Source organism: Vicugna pacos, chromosome 10 (genome assembly GCF_048564905.1).
Source record: "Vicugna pacos chromosome 10, VicPac4, whole genome shotgun sequence".
Classification (NCBI taxonomy): domain Eukaryota; kingdom Metazoa; phylum Chordata; class Mammalia; order Artiodactyla; family Camelidae; genus Vicugna; species Vicugna pacos.
Window position 1 is genome coordinate 31,826,732 of NC_132996.1, and position 22,820 is coordinate 31,849,551.

At 47.9% G+C, this 22,820-nt stretch overlaps 1 pseudogene; it reads left to right on the forward strand.

Annotated features, from left to right (window-relative positions):
• Nucleotides 1–2,519: 2,519 nt before the first annotated feature.
• Nucleotides 2,520–3,828, forward strand: LOC102543462 (transcription initiation factor TFIID subunit 12 pseudogene; annotated as a pseudogene).
• The last annotated feature ends 18,992 nt before the right edge of the window (nucleotides 3,829–22,820 follow it).

Consider the following 22,820-nt stretch of genomic DNA (forward strand, 5'->3'; position numbering starts at 1 on the left):
CACAGGTGTATTCTGTAGTTTTCAGAGTACAAGTCTTTAACCTCTTTTAGAAGATTTATCCCTAAGTATTGAATATATTTCAATAAATTGTAAACGTATTTAAAAAATTCATTCTAAACTTCATTCTTAGTATATAGCAATACAGTTATTGTGTGTGTGATAAAATATACTTAACATAAAATTAGCCACTTCAGTGATTTCTAAATGTGCAATTCAGTGGCATCAATTAGTCACAATTTTGTGTAACCATCACTACGATAGATTTTCAAAACCTTCATCACCCCTAAACAAAAGCTTTGTGCTCAGTCACAAATAACTCCTCTTCATGTATGACTGAAAAATTGAGCTGTACACCAGAAATGGACACCACATTGTAAACTGACTATAACTCAATAAAAAAAACCCAAATAATTCCTCATTCCCTCTCCCCCAGCACCCGCTGTCCTCTAATCTACTTTCTGTCTCTATGAATTTGCCTATTCTAGATTTTGCATATAAGTGGAATCATACAAGATTTTTCCTTTTATCTCTGGCTTTCACTTAGGATAATGTTTTTGAGGTTCATCCATGTTGTAGCATGTATGAGACCTTCATTCTTCTTTTGACTGAATGATACTCCATGGTATGCATATACCACATTTTGTTCATCCTTTCATCTGTTGATGGACACTTGGGCTGTTCCCACCTTTCGGCTACTGTGAAAATGCTGCTGTGAACGCTAGTGTGCAAGTATTTGCCCAGTCCCTGTTTTCAGTTCTTTTGGGTATATACCTCCAAGTGGAATTGCTGGATCATATGGTAATTCTATGTTTAGCTTTGCGAAGAAACACCAAACTGTTTCTCACAGTGACTGCACCATTTTACATTCCCATCAGCAACATATGAGGATCCCTATTTCTCCACATCCTCTCCAACACCAGTTATTTTCTAATTTTTTAAAATACTGTTACTATTGTAGCCATCCTAGGATGAGTGAAATTGTTTCTTATTGTGGTTTTGATTTGTACTTTCCTCATGACTAATGATGTTGAGCATCTTTTCACGTGTTTGTTGGTCATTTGTATCTCTTCTTTGGAGAAATGTCTATTCAAGTCCTTTGCCCGTGTTTTTTGTTTGTTTTTCTAATACTTCTCATTGAAGTGTAACCTCCATAGGAAAAACGCCCAAGTCCTAAGGGAAGAGTTTGGTGATTTTTCACAAAGTGAATACACTCTTATAATCAGAAGCCCCTTTTGTCACTACTGGCACAAGGGTTACCACCATCCTGACTTCCACTGGGCTGGCTTCTAATAGCGAAGATTAGTTTTGCTGATTTTTAACTTGACTTAAGAGTACCGGGTCTATTCCTTTGTGTCATCCTTCTTCTGTTCGACAGCAGATTCCTCTGTGTTTTTGCATGAAGTTACAGCTTGTTCATTCTCATAGCTTTGTAGTGTTCTACTGTGTGAATTTACAGCAGGATTTGTAGTGTTCTGCTATGATTCATCCATTCCACTGTGATGGCCACTTTGAATGTTTCCAGGTTTTGGCAATTGCTGATAGCATACATTTTAATCAATATATTTTGGTTGATTTTCTTTGCTTGTTTGATTTTTGCAGCTTTGTTGGGGAATAATTGGTGCATAGGAATTACCTATATTTAAGGTGTACAACTTGATGTTTTGATATACATGTATATTGGAAAATGAGGACCGCAATCAAGCTAATTGACATATCCATCACTTCACATAGTTACCACTTTCTTTTCGTGGTGAAAACACTTAAGGTGTATCCTCTTAGCACATTTCAAGCATGCAGAACAGTGTCCATAACTGTAGTCTCTGTGCTGCACGCTAAATCTTCAGTACATGTTCATCTTGCATAATTGAAACTTTGTACCCTTTGATCAACATCTCCCCATTTTCCTCATCCCTCCAGCCCCTGGAAACCACCATTCTACTCTCTGCTTATATGACTTTGACTATTTTAAATTCCACATATAAGTGATACTATACAGTATTTATCTTTCTTTGTGGAATGGAATACTATTCATATATATATAGCCTCACTTTTTCTTTATCCGTCAGCAGACATTTAGATTGTTTTCATATCTTGGCTATTGTAAATAATGCTGCCGTGAACATGGGAATGGAGATGTCCTTTCAAGATCTAGGTTTCATTTTTTTCTGGGTATACCTGGAAGTGGGATTACTAGATCCTATGGTAGTTCTATTTTTAATTTTTTTGAGGAATCTCCATATTGTTTTTCACAATGGCTATATCAATTAATATTCCCACCAACAACATACAATGTTTTACTTTCTAGTTAATGTCCTTTAAAGCAGAGCAGTTTCTAATTTGGACATAGCTGAATTTATCTGTTTTTTTTTTTCATTTATGCTTTTGGTGTCATATTTACAGCTCCACTGCCAAATCCAGGGTCATGAAGATTTACCACTGTTTCTTTCCAAGTGTTTTGTGGTTTTAGAGCTTACATTTGGGTCATTGATTTATTTTGAGTTACTTTTTGTATATGGTGTGAGATGGGGGTCCAACTTCATTCTTTTGCATGTGGAGATCCAGTTGTCCCAGCACCATTTGTTTAAGAGACTTTTCATTTCCCATTGAATGGACTTAGTACTCTTGTGAAGAATCAATTGGCCATATCTCAATTTAAAAATGTTTTTAAAGAGACGAACGCTTCACTGGGGCAGTCTCCGCACATCATGGGGAGATAGACGCTGCTGCCTTTGATTGGCCTTGGTCCTCACAGCTCCAAAAAGAAACAGGATCTCGATAAGCTCTATGAGCTGAAGTCCAAAGCACGGCAGATTATGAACCAGCTTGGCCCCTCAGCCCTAATCAACCTCTCCAATTTCTCATCGATAAAACCAGAACCAGCTAACACCCCTCCACAAGGCTCCATGGCCAATAGCACTACAGTGGTAAAGATCCCAGGCACTCCTGGGACAGGAGGGCGTCTCAGCCCTGAAAATAATCAGGTATTGACCAAGAAGAAATTACAAGACTTAGTAAGAGAAATGGACCCTAATGAGCAATTGGATGAAGATGTAGAGGAGATGCTGCTGCAGATTGCTGATGATTTTATTGAGAGTGTGGTGACAGCAGCCTGCCAGCTTGCTCGGCATCACAAGTCCAGCACCCTGGAGGTAAAGGATGTCCAGCTGCATCTAGAGCGCCAGTGGAACATGTGGATCCCAGGATTTGGCTCAGAAGAAATCTGACCCTACAAAAAAGCTTGCACCACAGAAGCTCACAAACAGAGAATGGCACTGATCCAGAAAACAACCAAGAAATAACACACAGAAAGGTCAGGGAATGGACAACAATGTATTTGGAGATACTTGAGCTGAAACCTCAGCCATCTCATCCTTGGATTTTTTTTTTAATGCTTTACAGAGAAGCATATATTTTTTATTAACAGTACAGCAATATCTATAATGACTGAGAGGATCTGCCAAAAGAATAAAGCCTCCTACCCTAAAAAAAAAGTTTTTAAAAAATCAGTTGGACATAGATACATTGATTTATTTCTGGACTCTCAATTCTGTTCTGGTCTACTTGTCTGTCCTTATGCCAGTACCTCACTGTTTTGATTACTGCAGCTTTGTAATGAGTTTTGAATGGGAGAGAAGGGCATGGAAGCAAGACATGACCTGTACTAAACAGGGCTGTGACTCTCAAGAGACTGGATCACTGAGATGGCACAAAAGGAGCAGTAGAAAGAGCTTGAGCTTTGGTATTAGACAGACCTGGTTCAAATCCCAGCTCTATCTCTTACTAGCTATGTAAATGTAGCAGTCATGGAAAACCCTTATTGTTTTGGTTAATTATAAAAATCCTATCTGCCACTTGTGAAAATAAAAGAAACAAAAGTCCGACAGTTTAGAAGTGTATGAAGTAGATAGTTACTTAATCTCCCTTAGTCTCAGTTTCCCCATCTGTAAAATGGGGTGATTTTCTTACAGTGAAGGATCATTGTGAGAACTGAATGAGATAATGTTCATGTACCCTCTCAGGTGGGCTTGGATTAGCAGAAACAGACCACACACATCTCCACCATAGGATTAGGTAAAGTGAATTTCCTAATTTAATCAGCCTGGGGCTTATTGGTGAGAAGGTACCACACTGGCCAGGAGCCTCTTCAACATATCTTGCCTGTTGGTTCTCACACAGGACACGAAGCTGCTGGTGATGCTCTCTGCACAGCTTCTGTCAAGTTGAGAAAGTAGCCAAAATCTTATTATAAAAGTAGCCCTTTGGTATTTAAGGCTTACTTTGCCATTCTGAGAGAACTTGGTACTAAAGAAATAATATGTTTCTGTTTTCCAGAAGTAGGCTCTCCTGTCGCTAGAAAAAAAAATTAGTCTCTTCTGGTTCTTGAATCTGACTTGATGTCAGCAAAACTTTGGCGGGGCTGGGTTGGGCTGGGAGGGGCAGCCAGAGTCGAGCCTGGATGTTCCTGAACATTGGCTTTGTTCCTTCACAGTATTCAAATTGCACAGTATTCAACCTGCACAGTATAGGTGTGACCTTGGGAAAGCCATTAGCCTCCATTTCCTTTTCTTTAAAATGGACATAATAATAGTACTTGTCTCAGGGTTGTTGTGGGGATGAAATGAGTAAGGCTTAATAAATGCCAAGTGCTTGGGATGATGTGTGGCTCATAAAAAGCGCTATTTAAGTGTTAGCTGTTGTCATTATGAACTGGCACAGAAGCAGGGCTCCTCCACTACTATCGGGAATTCTCCGGCCAATTGAATCTGAAAGTTGGGCCATTCATAGGTGCAGGGTAGGTGTGTGACGCAGGCAGGAGGAGCTCTTTGGGAAGAGTGGGCAGGAAAGCGGAGGAAGGAGGCTGTGATGGGTCAGGACTGCATGGAGGGGAGCAGGCCAGGGATTGCAGAGGCTAATGAAGACCCCTTGGGCACCATTTGGGACCAGTGGGGAGAGAGGGCACATTGGGAGGACCTCCAGGTGGGGATGAGAAGCAAGGTCAGATGGAGACTTGCGGGCTGGGAGCCTTAACCAGTGCCTGAGATGTGGGTGACAGGGTTCAGCTTCCCCAAGAGCGATTGGGCCTCTGGCCTCAGTGGAGAATTCACAAGTAAATCGGGACACTGAAACAGACTCTTAGGACTTGGACCCGTGCCACAGCTGTCGAGGGGCCACTGCAGAGGGTTCTATAGGGATCAGCCAGCTGACTCCAGTCCGCACTGCTGGTGGGTCAGTGTCAGCAGAGAAGCTGGAAGGGACCAGGCAGTGGCAGGGCAGACCAGGCCTGGCGGTGTGGAGGGGCACGGGCTGACCACTGTGGCATGAAGTTCACACGTAGCTATTTCTCTGATAAGGACGGGATGCTTTTCCTGTCTGTACACTGGGTTTTATGACGCAGGAAGATGTGTTGCAAAGAGCACTGTGTAGGGAGTCAGGAGTCCAGGATCTGATCCTGCCTGCCCTATTCATTCCCATTCTGTCTCTGGGCAAGTCACTTGGCCATCTGGGCCTGCTTCCCCTGGGCCGCTCTGCGTGATGAAGCACTCTTGTAGTTTTGGTGTTCTGTGAGTTCATGACCTGTGGCCTCTGTGTGTGCTATGTGATTGGAAAGGCCAGGGTGGAGAGATGAGAACAGGGCAGGCTGGGATCGGAAGCCCTGGCGTGGCAGTGCCAGCTTAGGGGTGGCTGGGCAAGGGAGGCTGTGGTGGCCACCAGAGGCAGGTGACTGGAGACAGGAGGCACCGCCTCATTCCAGAGCTTTTGATGGAGTTGGAGCAGTATAAGACCTGGACAGCTGGACTGGGTGGGGCCCACAGGATAGGTGGTACTGGAGTGAGTGAGGGAATAGTTCTGAAGGTGGACAGTGAGTGAGGGGGGTGGTCTGTCTCCCATGTAGCTGGTATGATTGAGGCTCAGGATGATTAGGTGGGAAGAGGAGTCAGTTGTGGATTTCAGGCAAAGACTTCTTGAGTCCCTTAGGACTTGTGCCCACTGAGATTTGAAGTCATCAGTCACTGCAGTTTCTCAGATAGGGTCACTGGAGGCAGGCAAGCAAAAGCAGAGAGATCCCGGGACAGAGGCTCATATCTGTGACCAAAGGTGAAAGGAAAGACCAGCTATGCCCACAGTCCGGAGAGCAGTTGCCATGTAGGGGCTCATGGGTACCTGTTGATATCTTAATTTCTTCATTCTTGAAAATCTGGTGCCCTGATTGACAAGTGCAACTGAGCCTGGGTCCCATCTGGGAGATTCTGGTCCAGCATGGGCTTGGGAGAGGGGCACACCTGTGCTCTCCGTCCTGAGCCAGGTGTGTGTTCCCAGGCAGCCCCCCTCCGAGGTCCTGGGCAGACAATCTGGTCTTCTAATCTGAAGACGAACAAAGAAAACCCTGCACGTTTGTGTAGGTGGGTCTGTCAGCTGTGGGGAGTCAGCAGGCTTCAGGGAACAGCCTGCCTGTGCTGTTGTCACGGGAGGCAGATTTCGGCAGGTGAACACCACCAGAGAACTGGGCCAGCCCCAATGGGACCCAGTGTCAGGATGAGGGGTGGAGTTCAGGCCAGGGAACCTTTGAAGTCAGGGAGGGCCTGCAGGAGCTAGGATTATCTTCTTACAAGGTCGCATTCCTCAGCAAAGACTTAATCCCAGCCTGGCTCTGCCTCCTCCAGCCCTGCAGACCAACTGAACACTAGGCCAGGGATGCACCGTGCACAGAGAGGGCACTTACTGCTCTTGTGTCGGGCCCTCCCTCCAGTCTGGCTTGCCCTGGGTGGGACATGCTGGGTGGCATTCCCTCCTCTCCAACACCAAGTGTCAGAGGGCTGATGCAGTGATGGGTTGGGCTCCTCTAGGAGAAAGCTTCTGTGAGTGTGTTTGCTGGTGGGTGCAGCTGAGTGTGTGCACCAGTAAAGAGTATACCTGGGGTGCGTGCACCACTGTGAGTACTGATGAGTTTGTGTACCTTTGCAGAGAAGGGTGTGTGCGCCACCAAGCCTGGCTATATGTGGATGTGTGAGAGTGATGTGTATTTGAGTGGGAGTGGTGTGCTAGAGAGAATTGACTCCGTGTGTGTGAGAGAGAGAGGGAGGGGGAGAGAGGAAGAGAGAGAGAGAGAGAGAGAGACAGAGAGAGAGACAGACAGGCAGAGAGACAGAGAGAGACAGACAGAGACAGAGAGAGATACTGGTCAGCTCCCTCCCTGCCTCCCTTCCTCCCACCCTTTTGCCCCTGGACACATAGCAGGGAAGTTTGGGAAGCGGGGAGGGGACCAGTTCACTGCCCATTTGCCTGGCACAAGGACTGCGCCTTGAGCCTGCTCTGAGAGTCACCTTGCCTGGGCAGTTTTTGCGCGGCTGGTGAGGGTAGAAGCGCTCGGGGACCCACCAAGGCCCCGAGGCGCTGGAGGGGTCCGCTTAGATCTCCTCCTTGGGGCTGAAAGGTGCAGGTGTGACCTTGGGCGGTGAGCGGCGGGGCGGACCCCTTCCTGCCCGCCGCGCCCATCCCAAAGGAGTTGGGAGCGGGGACCCTGAGTCCGCGGTGCCACGAGGGGCTCTGGGGCAATCCAGGGCCGCATCAATGTTGGATGAGCCTGCGCTGCCTCCGCGAGGCCTAGATACCATCTTGCTCGGTCTCACTTTTAGTGTAACTGGAGCGCCCAGGGACCAGCCCGAGCCCGCGACTCCCGATCTGCTGGCGACGGCGCCACCTGCGGGGGGACCGGAGCTGGGGTGGGGAGGCTGGCGCAGGCCCCAAGGCTGTGTCCCAGGACCGGGTGGGGGCCGCCTGGCCCGGCCTCGCGGGGCGGGGGTCGGTTCCAGCCTGGCCTCTCCCAGGCCCTTGGGGCCTGGTGCCGGGTTACATCTCCACCCTCGGGCCACCTCGCCCTCCCTGGGGTGTCATCTGTCCGGCGGCGTGTCCTCGGGCTGTTCAGTCCCATCCCCCCGCCCGGCTTTGGGGGTTTCCTGCTCCGGACGGGGCTGGAGGGGCATAGCTAGACGGAGAGAGGTCCCCTAGGGGAAGGAGGGAGAGTAGCCGCCGCTACGCAGAGCCTCTCCCTGCAGGTGAGTGCCCTTGCCCTGAGTGCTTGGGGGGAAAGGGAGAGGAGGGTAGGACTGAGATCTGGGGGTCCCGACTAGCCCCACGACTCACCACCCTGACCTTTTCTACCCCAGCCCCTGCACCTTAACCCTTCTGACACCACCTCCAGCCTCGCCCTCAGAGACAGAGGTGAAACGGGCTAGTAGTCCACTGAGCATCTGGTACTTGCTGGCAGCCTTTGGGATGAGGTTATTACCCGGCTGTGGCCTGGGCGGTGGAAAGGGAACAGCCCCTTTGGTGGTAGTAAGTTTGGACTGGATCTGCAAGCAGTGGGCTGGCTGGCAGCCTGTTTTTATAAACAGTGTAGTGGACCCCAGGCCCACCTGTTTGTTTACATATTGGCTGTGGCTGCTTTCACTCTACAACCTCAGAGTTGTAACCCTAAAATATTTACCATCTGGCCCTTTAAGAAAAGCTTGACCTACCCGAGATATCCCCCAGTGCATGCTCCCCTTCACCCTCCACACTTCCACCTCTCCCCCCACACCTGGGCACACCTCTCTCCTCCCTCTGCATCCCCACACATCTGCTCTCCCCAGGCTGAGTGCTCCTCACACCTGGGACCTATACGCTGGGTCTCCTCACTGCTGCTTTCCTTGGTAAGAGAGGAAGACAGTTGGGAGCAACAGGTATTCCAGAATCAATAGGATATCTGAGAGCTGAGGGTTGAGCCCCTGCAGCACCCTCACCTGACCCCGAGCTGATGGTGAGCCCCCTCCTAGGCCGCAGGAGCGGGGTGAGTTAGCTGATGGCGAGCACGCCTTCTCTGGGACCCCACATCTGTCACCGCAGCTGAGAGGATGAGCAGGTCAGTTCTGGGTTTGGGCTTCCTGTCACCTCTCTGTGGGCCAGGCCAGGAGCAGGTGACGGGACTGGGCCCATTGTGCCCTTTTTTCCTTCAAGCCTCGAGTCTTTGAAAGCAAAGCTAAATTTGTTTCTTGGTTCCCCTTTGCACTGCTGAGCTCAGGGGTCTGTTTCAAGGGTAAGAGGGAAACCCCAGGGCCTGAAGACAGAGCTGCAGTCTTGCTATGCTGCCACTAGGTGGCACCCTTGAGGTGTCGACTCCTCCTGGGGATGCCTGAGAGTTCTTGCCCACTCTTCTCCAGTTCTAGCCTGAAAGGCTGTGGTCACACACATTCTGAATCTCCCTAGGCCTGAACACCTCTGTCTGCCCCCTGAGGCAGCTCATCGACACCTCCAGACTCTAATTCAGGGCATTTTTACTTGGACGTAGAGAGAGGCCATCCGGGACAACCTGCACTTGTGATGGATGATCTGTCATCACCTGCCTACTTATCCTCCCTGACAGAGCTTGGCACAGCGGAGGGGTCAGAAGATGTTTGGTGGTGGAGAGAGTCTTGCCATCACTGTTTACTGCCGTGGTGTGTCTAGTGCTTCTTTAGTATCCAGCTATGCTGCTGAGAAGTCAGGGGGAAGGATCCAGGCACGAGTGCACCGTGGAGGGGAGCTGGTTCAGAGACAGAGGCAGCCTCTCCCTCTCTGTCCTGTTCTGGGTGGTGCCAGCATTCTGGGGGGTCCTCTAGATAGGATGGGGTGCTGAGGAGACACAGGCCAGGGCCAGAGAGTGCTGCTGGTTTCCAGGAAGACTTCCCAGGCACACTTGGCCCTCTTCTGGCCCCGGAGGCCAGAGTGGGCTCCTCAGGGGTGGAGACAGGCTAGGGTGGGCTCTAGCACATGTGGTGGTCTCGCCCCTCTCATCTGGCCCCAGCTCAGCCCATTCCAGGAGCCCCCTAGCCTAAGAGCGAACAGCTGTGTGGCTGTCCAGGGGTCCCAGACAGAGGCTCAGAGGGCTGCATTTGTGTGGGGAGGACCACCATCAGTCAGGCAACTGCTTCGGACAGCTAACGATGGTGTCCACAGAGGCCTTCACCCAGCCCAAGGGGGACGGACAGTGCGAATGAGGTCTGAGGTTCGGATGCTGCTTACAGGCTGTGGATGACGGGCAGGTGTTTCTGTTGGCCGGGCCCCATGGAGTCAGTAGAGGCCAGGCCAGCTTGTGCTCTTGGGAAGGGGCCCCTTGAAGAATCCTCTCCCTGACATCTGACATCAACATTCAGGTGCCATTTCCCTGCCTGGAACAGGCTCCAGAGCGAGACTGGCATCGCTCACCAGGGTAATTACTGGTTTGGGTTCGATTTCCATTCAAAACAGTAATCCCAGCCTGAGCTGGTGTCAGATCTGAAGGTTGATTATTAGGAACATTTATCAACAGCCTCTCATCTTCAGGCAATTACAGCTAATCTGCCATTCCTGCTCCCAGCCGTGCAAAACTGCCAGCCTCTTCCCTGCCCGCCCCCTCCCTTCCCTCTCCTCTTCTCCCAGCTCCCCTCCCCTTAGCAGCCAGTCTGAGGGAGGGCCAGAGATGGGAGCCACCTTCTGAGTCACTGTCACCCCCGACTGTAGGGGGCCCACATGCATGCAGGGCACCTGTTCTCCCCAACAGCAATCTGCACGATGCAGACTCTTGTAATATCTGAATCTGGTTCTTTCAGAACTGAGAGGAATCCCTGCAGTTTACAGACATGAACCCATGTCTCTTGGTAACTTGTTACATGACTAGCAAGGGCCCCTCCTGCCCCTAACTTAGTCTGTCCTCCCCTTCAGGCCTGAGACTGGGGTGAAGCAAGTGAGTCATTTACCTTGGGAACAAAATTTAAGGGACTGCCAAAAAGCTCAGTGATCCTGATAAATAATATTTTAATGCAGTAATTTTTAACAACCAAAATGAATGCAAAAACATCCATAATGAACAACATGAAAACTGTAATAAAGACAGTATCCGACCCTGGAGAGCAGGACTTGGTCTCACTGGCCTCAGTGTAATTCCAGCCTTGTAGAACTGCCTTTATAATTTTGGTATTTTACCAATGACACGTTTGCACTCATCTTGATTTAAATATGATTTATCACTGGGTTTTCCAGTATCTCCCTAAATTTTGCACCCCAGGAGCAAGTACCCCATTTAGCTCACCCCAGTTCTGGCCCTGCTCCCCTACTTCCTGTTGGGGCCTCCACCCCCACCTCTTCTGTTCTGTCTACTGCTTCAGGTTGGAGGTACTCAGCTTCTCTCTGCGCCGGGGTCCCCGCCATGGGCTGTCCCACCCATTGCCCATCCTCCACTCCATTCCTCTGGACCCTGCTTTAGCCTTCATCATCTATCTCCCAGAGGGCCTTAGGTTGCCATGGTAACTGGAGGACAGAACACCCTGGTCTTGCCCCACTCCTGTAATCACATCCAGCCAGGCATGCTTGACAGTGTCCCTGACACATTGGTCTCAAAGGACTGAAACATTGCTGGATTTGTATGAGCTGGAGAGAATTACATTACCTGAATCCCTCCTGGGTGGGGCAGATTGAGGACAGCGCGTGGCTAAAGGCAGGCTGTGATGATCTGTTTGTGCAGCGAGGCGAAAGGTGGAAGGAAACATGGATGCTGGCTAACCAGCCTTCTGCAGAGGGTAGGTCTGGGTTCACTGAAAGGCACTGGTTTTGCTGAACCTGGTCTTTAAGACAAGGCACACCTGTCCCCCGCCCCCGCCCTCCCACCCACCCCACTGTGCTTAGCATGACTGAAGGTTAAACAAACATTTCAGAAAGATCTTTGTTGAAGGGGAGCCCAGGACACCAAATTGTATCTGGACATTGTCACATCAAGGTCCAGGCCTCGGTCACTCAGTCACTGGGTGTCCCGATGCTGTCACAGTAGGAGACCCAAGGGGCTCAGGTGAAATGCAGGGGAAGCACTTCCCCCCGGTTGTTCTCACCACCTCCCTGCCCAGGCTCCCCTGTCTCCACTCCCCACATGGCAGTACTTCATCCAGTGCCTGCTTTGCTGCTACGCTTACTGGGTGAGTCACTCCCTCTCTGGGCCTCAGTTTCCTCCTCTGGGAAGTTATCAACAACCGTGCCCTCCTTTGAGGGTTGCGCTCACACTGAAAGAGCTAATGTATGTACAAGGGCTCAGAAACTGCCAAGTATCATGACTGACGACAGAGTCACATTCTGCGGGGCCTCAGAGGACAGAACTAGAATTAAAGGGAAATGTATTTGGGCTTGAAGGGGAGAAGAAATTGCTGACTGCAGGGGGAGGGATCGCTCTGGAAAGAACGAGCACCCCGAGGCGGGAAGCGTGCACTCCACTCAGAGGATTCATAATCCCCTGTCGATCAGCTTAGCTTCCAGAGGGCTTCCTGCCGCAGGAGGTGTGACTCTTGAGGGATACAGTCTATCCAGCCCTGAGGTTCCGTGATTCCTTTTCTCCATCCTGCCCCAGTCCTCCCCCAGGGTGACATGAAGCCTCAAGGTGAGGATGGGCCTCCTTGGAGGGGGCTGGCTTCATCTAGTTAGTATGTTCTTTCATGGTCCGTATTTCTGTGGATCAGTGTATAAACCTGAGAGCTTCAGTGGGAAGGGGACCAGGGGGATGCTGTGCTCGAGAAGGTGTGCTTGCCTCAGCATTGGCTTTGAGGTGCCCTTTGACTCTGGCTGCAAAGTTCTGTTCTGCCAGAAATGGGACAGAAGACACCTGAAAGAGAGTTCCTGAGAGATGGAGGGATGCGGTTTCTGGTTCCAGGTGGCCACACATGTACACGTACCCACCTGGACGCTGCCACATGCAGTATGTCTGTACACGTGTGTTTTGTGCTGTCTTCCTGGCACTGGCTTTGAAGTTTGAGGCATGTTTCAAAGTGGAGAGAACATCACACTGAGAGCTGGGAACCTGGCTGGCCCCTCCTCACTCTGAGCCTGAGTTTTCCACCTGTCACGCAAAGGGCGGGGATGAGACGCCCTCTCAGCTAACAGTCTGTGTCCTTCCGTTCTCTGAAGGCCGTGAGAATTTTTGACAGAATGGGCTCATCTCTGTACTCCCCCCCTCGGCCACTTACAGTCTCCTGTTTGGCAGACCTGGGGGCCAAGGGCTCCAGGATCCCGGCAGGGTGGGGTCAGTGATGTCTGGTTTTGCAATGAGGCGTTATTTTCTGCTCAGAAATTTGAAATTGAATCCCAAAGATTCCTAATTGTTATTCTGAGCTCTTGTGGAAAATGTGAGTATAATTTTTATAAGAGAGTGGCTGAGGATGGATAAGAAAAGAAAGAAGCAGGGCTGGAGGTGGGAAAGCGAGAGTCAGAAGGTGATGTGAGCAGGAGCTCATGGTGGTCAAGGAGGCTGGAGGGGCTGGCAGGACTTGGGCAGAGTAAAGCAGCTTAGATCCTGTCCTGAGGCTGTGGGGAGCTTCTGGAGGGTTTAAGCAGGTCAGGAGGCATGATCAGATTTGCATTTAGAATGCTCACTCGGGTGCCAGTCAGAGGATGGATTTGAGAGGAGCAAGTTTGGAGGCAGACGCAATCCTGATGCCAAGATCTGGGCAGCAGACAAGGAGGCCCCACAGAGGATGTGGGTCTAGGGAAGGGGGAGGGTGGAGTGAGAGATGCTTGGTAGATACCCTCAGAAGGGCTTGATGCTTGTCTCCACTGGCTGAGGAAGGTGGACAGAGAAACATAGGAAGCAACAATGGCACCTGGCGGGCTGGATGTGTCACCCACAGAGACAGAATATATACAATGAATGCTGGGACTCACAGGAAGTCCCAGGCTGTGTACCTCAGTGTGAGGTGCTGGGGACATCTAGGGTGTATGTCCAGAGGTCAGGAAGGGGGAGGGGTCTAGAGTTTAGGAAGGGGGTGGGTCCACGATGCAGGCATGTGTGGTCTCTATGTCAGGGCTGTGGGAACTGAAGCCCTATGAGGGGATAAGCTCACTCGGTAGACTTCAGGTGGAGTGAGAGGAAAAGAGGCTGAGGACACAGACAAGGAAATCCTCCATCCCCCATGAGTCCCTCAAAGGCACAATGAGTGTGCCCCCAGCACACAGCCGGCCACTGACCCCTAGCCCAGGGCTGGCCACAGAGAGGGCATCAGTGAATGTGTCTGGCTCTGGTTCCTCCAGATGGGGTTTTTGTCCTCAATGCACCTGGCTCTGTGGGGGTTGCTATAGTAACCACAGATACAGGGATACACAGTCTCTGTGTTGCCGTGGAAACGAGCACTTGGGTGTCCCTGAGTAGCATGGCCACTGAAGCCTTGGGGATTGAATCTGTCCTAAAGGGTCTGAGAAGGAGACTGTGACGGTGGAGAGGGTTTCCACATCCTAATGAATCAGTGATGGTGGTTTTTCTCTGACTGTTGCCACGGTGATGGAGGAAGACACCCAGGTGGCTTGTGCTAGCTTCAGTGCTGAGCTGAGTGAAACAAGGAATTGCAGCGGGCTCCAGGTCTTTGTGTGCAGCCTGAACAGGACCAGCCCCCAAACACACCCCATCCCCTGGCTGCCATGGGGGTCAGGACCCCTTTGCCTTCTTTTTGGGTTTGCACCCTTTTGCCGAGACAGGGATTTTGTTCCCAGGAGGCACTCCCCGGCCCATGGGATCTCAGCATTCCAAGCAACACAGGAAACCTGGGCCCCTGAAACGGGGCCACCGAAGAGATCGGTAAGCACTCGACACCCCCCCCTTCAGCCCACGGCCCCCAGCCCCTGTCCACTATACCCTCTACGACTTCACCCCTTTGCAGTCCCAAGGCCTCCCCTTCCCCACCACCACATGGGGTCCTATCCTTATCCTTCCAAAGCCTCGGGCTCTAGACAGGTGAACAGGGGGCTTCACTCCTCTGCTTGCCCAGGATCTCGGGGGGATTCCTCCAACACGGGAGTGAGGCCTCTGCCCCCGGAAGCTCCACACCCCTGCCTTCTGCCTCTGCTAGTGGGCTCCTCCTGCAGCCTCCACCCCGCCCCCGTGCTCCATTCCCCCGGCTTCGGTCATTACTGCCCTCGTTCTCAGCTGCCTGCCTGCTGGCCCCGGCCCCACAGAGCCAGCCCTTGCCGGGAGTCCCTCTGCCCGATCCCACTAACTCCGGCCTGAAGCGGCCGGGACCGAGACCCCGGAGGAGGCCCTGAGTGACCGCGGTCTGGCCAGGCGAGGGGCAGGGATGATGAGGTGAGGCACCAGGCCGTGGAGTCACCCCTGCTTTTTCTCCTCAGGAGAACAACCAGGAGGAAGTACTGGAAGGAAGGAAGGGAGATCGCTCGGTGAGCTGGCAGGGGAGGAGGGAGCGCTGGCTGGGGAAGGGCCGCTGGCAGGAGACCCTGCAGGGCGGGGGTGGGCAGGACCCCGGATGTGCTGAGCTATGTGTGTGGGAAAGGGGGTCCAGGGGAGAGGGTGACCCCTAAGCCAGGTCCTCACTCACTGTGATGGTCGTGGATTTGGTTTGTTCCTCCCAGACCCTCCTGTGGTCCTTTTGCAGGGACTCCAGCCAGGTGATGCAGCTGAGAGGGCCCAGAGTCCAGGGCCCCCCTCCCCAGCCTGTCCTGGGTCTCTCAGCCAGGCATTCCCAGAACCAGTGAGGGAGTTCCTTCCCATTGTTCAAAACCCAGACCTGCACACTGCCTGCCCGAGGCTGTCACCCCCAGGCCTGCCTTCTATAGTCAGGAGATGGGTCTTTTCTAAGGCCGCTGACTAGAGCCTTGTTTGTGCTTTATGGATAGCGGGATCCCTTGGATTTGTTTCTTGGCCCAGAGGATGGGCAGGAACAGCTGTCATGTGAAGGAGGGGGCTTGCCTCATAGGTGAGAAAAGATGATGGATTCCCTCCCAGCTGCCTTGTGGCTACTGAGGGTCCCCCACACCTGCAGAATCTGCCTGCCCTTACAGGGACCAGGCCAGAGTCATAGGGGGGCATCTGGGGCTCTGGTTCACACCCTCATGGATGTTGGCCCTGGGTTTCTGTTAGGGTCTCTGACGAAGGGTCCTCAGAGGGGGCTCTGTGGAGAGCTGTGGGTTTCGGGCATGACCCCATGTTCTCCTCTACATACAGCCTCAAACCAGATTGACTTTTTAGCCTAAAGAAAATCTCATGAAGAGAAAAATGGGAGGCAGGGGTGGGGAGCTGGTGGATCACTTGAGCCTACTTCAGAGGCTCTTGGGAAGGAGGAGGAGGAGGGTATACAGAGTGAACCCCAGGGGGCTGACTCTGCTGACTCTTATGAGGCTTGAAGACTTCAGCTCACTTGTCTTCTGCAGCTGGTGCATTTTGAGTGATGTGAGCTGCTAAGTCTCCTTCCAACACCCACGACCTGTACACCGTCAAGGCTGCAAGAATCTTTGAGATCCATCTAGCCCTTTGTTTAATAGGCAAAACTGAGGCCTCAGGGCGGAGTCACACTGCAAGTTCACGGCAGAATCAGGACTAGAACCCAGGCCCCCTGCTCAAGGCTCTTACTTTGCACCACAGGCCTGGGAGCCAGACTTGCTGTGCAGGGGCTTACTGGGAGCGAATGGTCCTTTGGTTATGACCTTGCCTCATGTGAATGAAGGCCCTGAGCGCGCTGTGGACTGTGTATCCACAGCGGATGCCTGGCCATACTGGTTTCTAGGATGACTCTCTCTGGGATTTGGTGTCTCTCTGCTTTTCCAGGCCCTCCTCCCCCAATCACTCTGGCTCTTTCATGTTGAAAGATTCTGCCACCATCCCTTAAAAACTGCATACGTCAAGATGGTGCCGATAAGTGTGACGTTTCATCCATGGTAGCCAGTCCTGTATGGGTAAACAGGGCTCTAAGTCGATGGACAAGGGAGGGGAGGAGCCAGGCAGCCTCAGGGTTGTGAAGGCTGAGTCACAGGGACATAACCTCCACAGGCTGGGAATAGTCATAACTGATGGCAAAGTTAGATGGTCCAGCCATGTAAGGTTGTAGCCAGAGCAAAAGAATCTTGTCCCGGTGTTTTTATTGTAGGTTCTACCAGTCATACTGGGAGCTTCCACGTCTATGAAGACAATTATTCTGGACCCTGGCCTCTGAGTTTCTTGTTGTCTTCAACTCCTTGAATGTCTCCTTTACTTTAGTCACCCATCACTGGGATCTTGTCACCATGTGAAACTGTTCCACCTCTGAAGTCTTAATCTCTCTGTACTTCCTATGCACTCTGTCCCCACCACCCTCCACTATGTCTGTTCATTGAGAACTTCAGGCTCCTGCCTCTTAGTTTTTCTCCTCACCTTGAATCAACGCTTGTTCCCATCCAGTCTGAACCCCATGACCCGTTATTTCAACTGCTCACCATTCACCACCTGGCCCCTTAGTCTCCCACACCATCCCTAGAACACGGTACCTGCCTGCGTTCTCTGGTCCTAGCTTATAGGGGTGGGGTGGAGGGTGGGAGGTGGGAATCCCTTCATGAGTTGACACCAGTCCAAATTCATGGTCCACAGCCTCGGCTGAGCCCCCAGCAGTACCCAGCAGCCCTGCTGCCTGGTCCTTGCCCCTCCACCCAGGTTCTTCCCTCTGTTGCTCATTGCTTCTCTCCTCTGCATCTTCATTGGCCCCACTCTCCTGGCTTGTTGCTTTCTAACCCAGTTAAGAAATAAAACCAAAATACCTTGACTTTACAACCTCCTCTCTCTCCTACCCTTCTCAGCCAAGTCTATTGAAGTCAAAGTCAGTGTTCATTACCTCCACTTCCTCACCTCCTGCTGAGTCCTCAGTCCTCTACAACCTGGCTTCTGCGCCCTCTTCGCCCCTCGAGCTTCTGCCTGTGTCTCCAGGGAGTCTTACTGTAAATCCAGCTGAAGCCTTTCAGTTCCTGGTTGACCTTTCACCAGCATTTGTTGGAACTGAGTGCACTCTGCCTTTAGAAGCCCTCTTCGCTTGCATTCTGTGACCCCACCCTCTCCTTTTCTGCCTGCCATGCTGATAATTATTTCTCAGTTTTCTTTATGAGAGTTTCTTCTGTTCAGCCTGGGAATGCTGATGTGGGCCAGGATTCCGTCCCTGTCCCTTTTCTTCCTTATGCTTGTCCCTGGTGTAATGATGGCCATGGCTTTCACTTCTGTCTCTAACTTATGACTATAGTTGCTCCTTTGACCTTTCTCCTTAATTTTACTTTTTCTTTTTAGTTCTATCAGTTTTTGTTTCATGTGTGTTGAAGTTCTGTTCGTAGGTGCATAAACATTTAAGATTGTTATATCCTCTCAAGAGCTTAACCCCTTCATCAGTATGAGATGTCCTTTTTTGTCTATGGTAGTATTTCTTGTCCTGAAGTCCAGTTGGTCTGACATTAATATAATCATTCCAGCTTTTTGTGGAAAGTGTTTGCATGGCATCTTTTTCCATCCTTTTACTTTTAGCCTCTCTGGCTTTATGTTTAAAGTCAGCTTCTTTTAGAAATCATACCATTGTGCCATTTTTATCCAATCAGACAAATTTGGCTTTTTAATTGGAATGTTCAGACCATTTACATTAAATATTATTACCAGTGTGGTTGAGTTTAAATCTACCATCTTGCTATTAGTATTCTGTTTGTCCCACTTGTTCTTTTGTTCTTTTTTCTCCTTTTCCTACTTTCTTTGAGACTGTATATCTTTTGTGATTCTATTTTATATCTATTCTTAGCTTGCTTATTAATTGTAACTCTTTTTGTTTGTTTTTCTTTTTTTGACTAAATATAGTTGATTTATGGTATTGTGTTATTTTCGGGTGTACAGCAAAGTGATTTGGTTGTATGTATAGATCTAGATTTTTTTGATTCTTTTTCATTATAGTTTATTATAAGATAATTGAATAGAGTTCCCTGTACTATACAAATCCTTGTTGTTTATCCTTGTTGTTTATCTATTTTATATCCTTGTTTACTTTATAAATGGTAGTGTGCATGTCCCATAATCCCATACTCCCAATTTATCCCTTCCCTGCCTTTCCCTTGGTAACCATGAGTTTGTTTTCTATGTCTGTGAGTCTACTTCTGTTTTGTAAATAAGTTCATTGTACTTTTTTTAGATTCCACATATAAGTGATTTCATATAATATTTGTCTTTCTCTGACTTACTTCGCTAAATAGGATAATCTCTAGGTCCATCCATGTTGTTGCAAATGGCATTATTTCCTTATTTTTTATGGCTGAGTAGTGTTCCATTGTGTGTGTGTGTGTGTGTGTGTGTGTGTGTGTATACCACAACTTCTATATCTAGTTATCTGTTGTTGGACATTTAGGTTGCTCCCACATCTTGGCTATTGTAAATAATGCTGCTGTGAACATTGGGGTGCATGTGTCTCATAGAGCTTTCATCTTCTCCATAGTGGCTGCACCAATTTACATTCCTGTCAAGAGTGTAGGAGGGTTCCCTTTTCTCCACACCCTCTCCAACATTTATTATTTGTAGACTTTGATGATGGCCATTCTGACTGGTGTGAGGTGATACTTCATTGTAGTTTTGATTTGCATTTCTCTAATAATTAGTGACATTGAACATTTATTCATGTGCCTATTGGCTATGTCTGTATGTTTTCTTTGGAGAAATGTCTGTTTAGGTCTTCTGCCCCATTTTTTGATTGAGTTGTTTGTTTTTTTGTTATTGCATTGTATGAGCTGTTTATATATTTTGGAAATTGAGCCCTTGTCAGTTGCATCATTTGCAAATACTTTCTCCCATTCCATATGTTGTCTTTTGGTTTTGTTTATGGTTTCCTTTGCTGTGCAGAAGATTATAAGTTTGTTTATTTTTTTATCAGTTGATTGACATTCACATTGTTTCCACTTTGTAGTTATTATAAATGATGCTGCCGTGAACATCTGTGGCCATGCTTGTTTCTTTTGGGTATGTGCTTAGGAGTAGAACTTCTGGGAGACTGTACATTCAAGCTTTTGAGGAGCTCCCAGACTGTTTTCCAAAGTGACTGCACCATTTCATGTTCCCACCAGCAATGTATGAGAGTTCTAATTTCTCCATGTCCCTGCCAATACATGTTTTATCTGGGGTTTTGGTTATAGGCATCCTAGCGAGTATAAAGTTGTATCTCACTGTAGTTTTGACTTATATTTCCCTGATGACTCATAATGACTAATGATGTACCTCTAGGCCATTTGTATATCTCCATTGGAAAAATGTTTATTCAAATCCCTTGTGCACTTTTAAATGGGTTATTTGTCTTTTTATTACTGAACTGTGAGCATTCTTTACAGATTCTAGGTATAAGTCCCTTATCAGATAGTGATTTGCAAATGTTTTATTCCATTCTGTGAGTTGTCGTTTTACTTTCTTAAAACGGTGTTCTTTACAACACAAATGTTTGAAATTTTGATGAAGTCTAATTTATCTATTTTTTGTTGTTGCTGCTTTTGCTTTTGGTGTCGTCTCCATGAAATCATTGCTGAATTCAAGGTCGCAAAGATTTATGTCTATATTTTCTTCTAAGAGTTTTATAGTTTTAGCTCTTACGTTTAGGTCTTTCATTAATTTTGAGTTAATTTTTGTGTGCAGTGTGAGGTAGAGGGTCCCAGGTCATTCTCATTTTGGATAGTCAGTTGCCCTGGCACCATTTACTGAAAAAAGCTATTTTTCCTCCCATTGAATAGTCTTGGCATCCTTGTCAAAAATCAGTTGACCGTAAATGCGAGTTTATTTCTGGACTCTCACTTCTGCTGTGTTGATGTATGAGTCTGACCTTATACTGGTGCCACACTGTCTTGATAACTGTAGCTCTGCAGTAAGTTTTGAAGTCAGGACATGTGAGCTCTCTGAATTTGTTCTTTTTCAAGATTGTTTGGCTATGCTGGGTCCCTTGAATTTCCATATGAATTTTAGGACCAGCTTGTCAATTTCTGTACAGACACCCACTAGTATTCTAATGGCGATAGTGTTGAATCTGTAGATCCATTTTAGGAGTTTTACCATCTTAACAATATTTAATCTTTTTATTTATTTATGTTTTCTTTAATCTCTCTGAAAGAAGTTTGTAATTTTCAATGAACAGCCTTACACTTTTTTTTTTAAATCCATTCCTAAGCATTTTTGTGGATGCTTTTGTAAATTGAATTGTTTTCTTTTTTAAATTTGTTTTGTTTTTGTTTTTGTTTTGGGGGGGAGGTAATTAGTTTATGTATTTATTTTTTGATAGAGGTGCTGGGGATTGAACTCAGGACTTTGTGCACACTAAGCATGCGCTCTGCCACTTGAGCTATATCCTCCTCCCCTGAATTGTTTTATTATTTTTGTTTTTGGATTTTTCACTGCAAGTATATAGAAATATAACTGATTTTGTATATTGATCTTGTATCCTGAAAGTTTGTGGAACTTGTTTATTAGTTTTAGTAGTTTTTAGTGGATACTTTAAGTTTTCCTTACACAAAACCATGTCATCTATGAATAGAGATAATTTTACTTCTTTTATAATCTGGATGCCTTTTATTTCATTTTCTTGCCTATTCATCTTAGCTAGTACCTCTCATACAATGTTGAACAAATTTGTTTTGATATTAGAAGGTGTGTATTCAATCTTTCTCTTTTAAGTATGATACTTTTTAGTTTTTTATAGATGTCCCTTATCGGGCTGAGGAAATCCCCTTCTATTCCTGATTTGTTGAATGATTTTATCATGAAGGGAGGTCAACTTTTTTCAAATGCTTTTTCTGCCTTGATTGAGATGATAATGTCTTTTGTCCTTTATTCTATTGATAGTGTGTATTATATTAATTGATTTTTGGATGAAAGCCAACTTTTCATCCCTGAGGTAAATCCTACTTGGTCAAGATGTATAATCCTTTTTATATGTTGTTGAATTCAGGTGTTTTATTTTTTAACGAGGAAGAACATTTTACATGTACCTACATAGTTACATTTCCAATGTTCTTCATATGTACATTCAAATTGTCATCTGGGATCATTTTCCCTTTCCCTGAAAGACTTAATTTGAACATCTCTTGTGGTGCGGATCTGCTGGTGATGCAGTCTCTTGGATTTTGCTTGTATGAAACAGTCTTTATTTTTCTTTCATTCTTGAAAGATACTTTGTCCTGAAACAGAATTAAAATTGATGGGCTTTTTACCCTTTCAGTGCTGTAAGGGTGCTGCTCCGCTGCCTTCAATTGATTTGCGTCGTTTCTGATGAGACGTGTGCAGCCATTTTTTTTCTTTCTGTTTGCAGTGTCTGCCTTCCCCACCCCCTTTTCTGGCCACTTTTAAGATTTTTCCTTTAACCTTGGTTTTCAACAATTTGATTATGAAGTATCTTGGAGTAGTTTTCTTCATATTCTGTCTGCTGTCTTTTGAGGTTGTTGGATTTGTGGGTTTATAGTTTTCATCAAACTTGAAAAAACTGGGGACACGTTATTTCCTCAACTATTTTTTCCTGCCTCCTCTTTCCTTTTTTCACCCCATAATTACACGTGTGTTAGACTGTTTGGTATTGTTCCACAGCTCACTGATACTTTGGGTTTTCTTTTTAAAGTATTTTTTCCTCTCTGAGCTTTATTTTGGAATATTTGGATTTCGGTGTCTTTAAATTCACTGGTCTGTTCTTCTCAGTGTCTAATTCTATGCTGGGCCACACTGAAGTCAGAGTGATTTCTCCAGGGCACAGATATGATCATACCATCTCCCACTGAAAGTTTTTCAGTGGCTTCTCTAAGCTTTAGCATAAAGCCCAATTCTTAGTGGAGATGAAAGGCTCTTTACTATTTGGTTCCAGTTAAGTTCTCCCACATCCTCTCATTTCCTGCCTTTCCCCCGACCGTCTGCACCAGTCCCCCAAACCCATGTTCTCTCCCATTTTGGGGCTGTGCCTGTGGTCCCTTCTGTATTTTTGCTTGGTAAACTTCTCATCGTACTTCAGGACTTGGTATCACCTCCTCCAGGAAGTCCACTCAGATGTCCTCAGTCACAC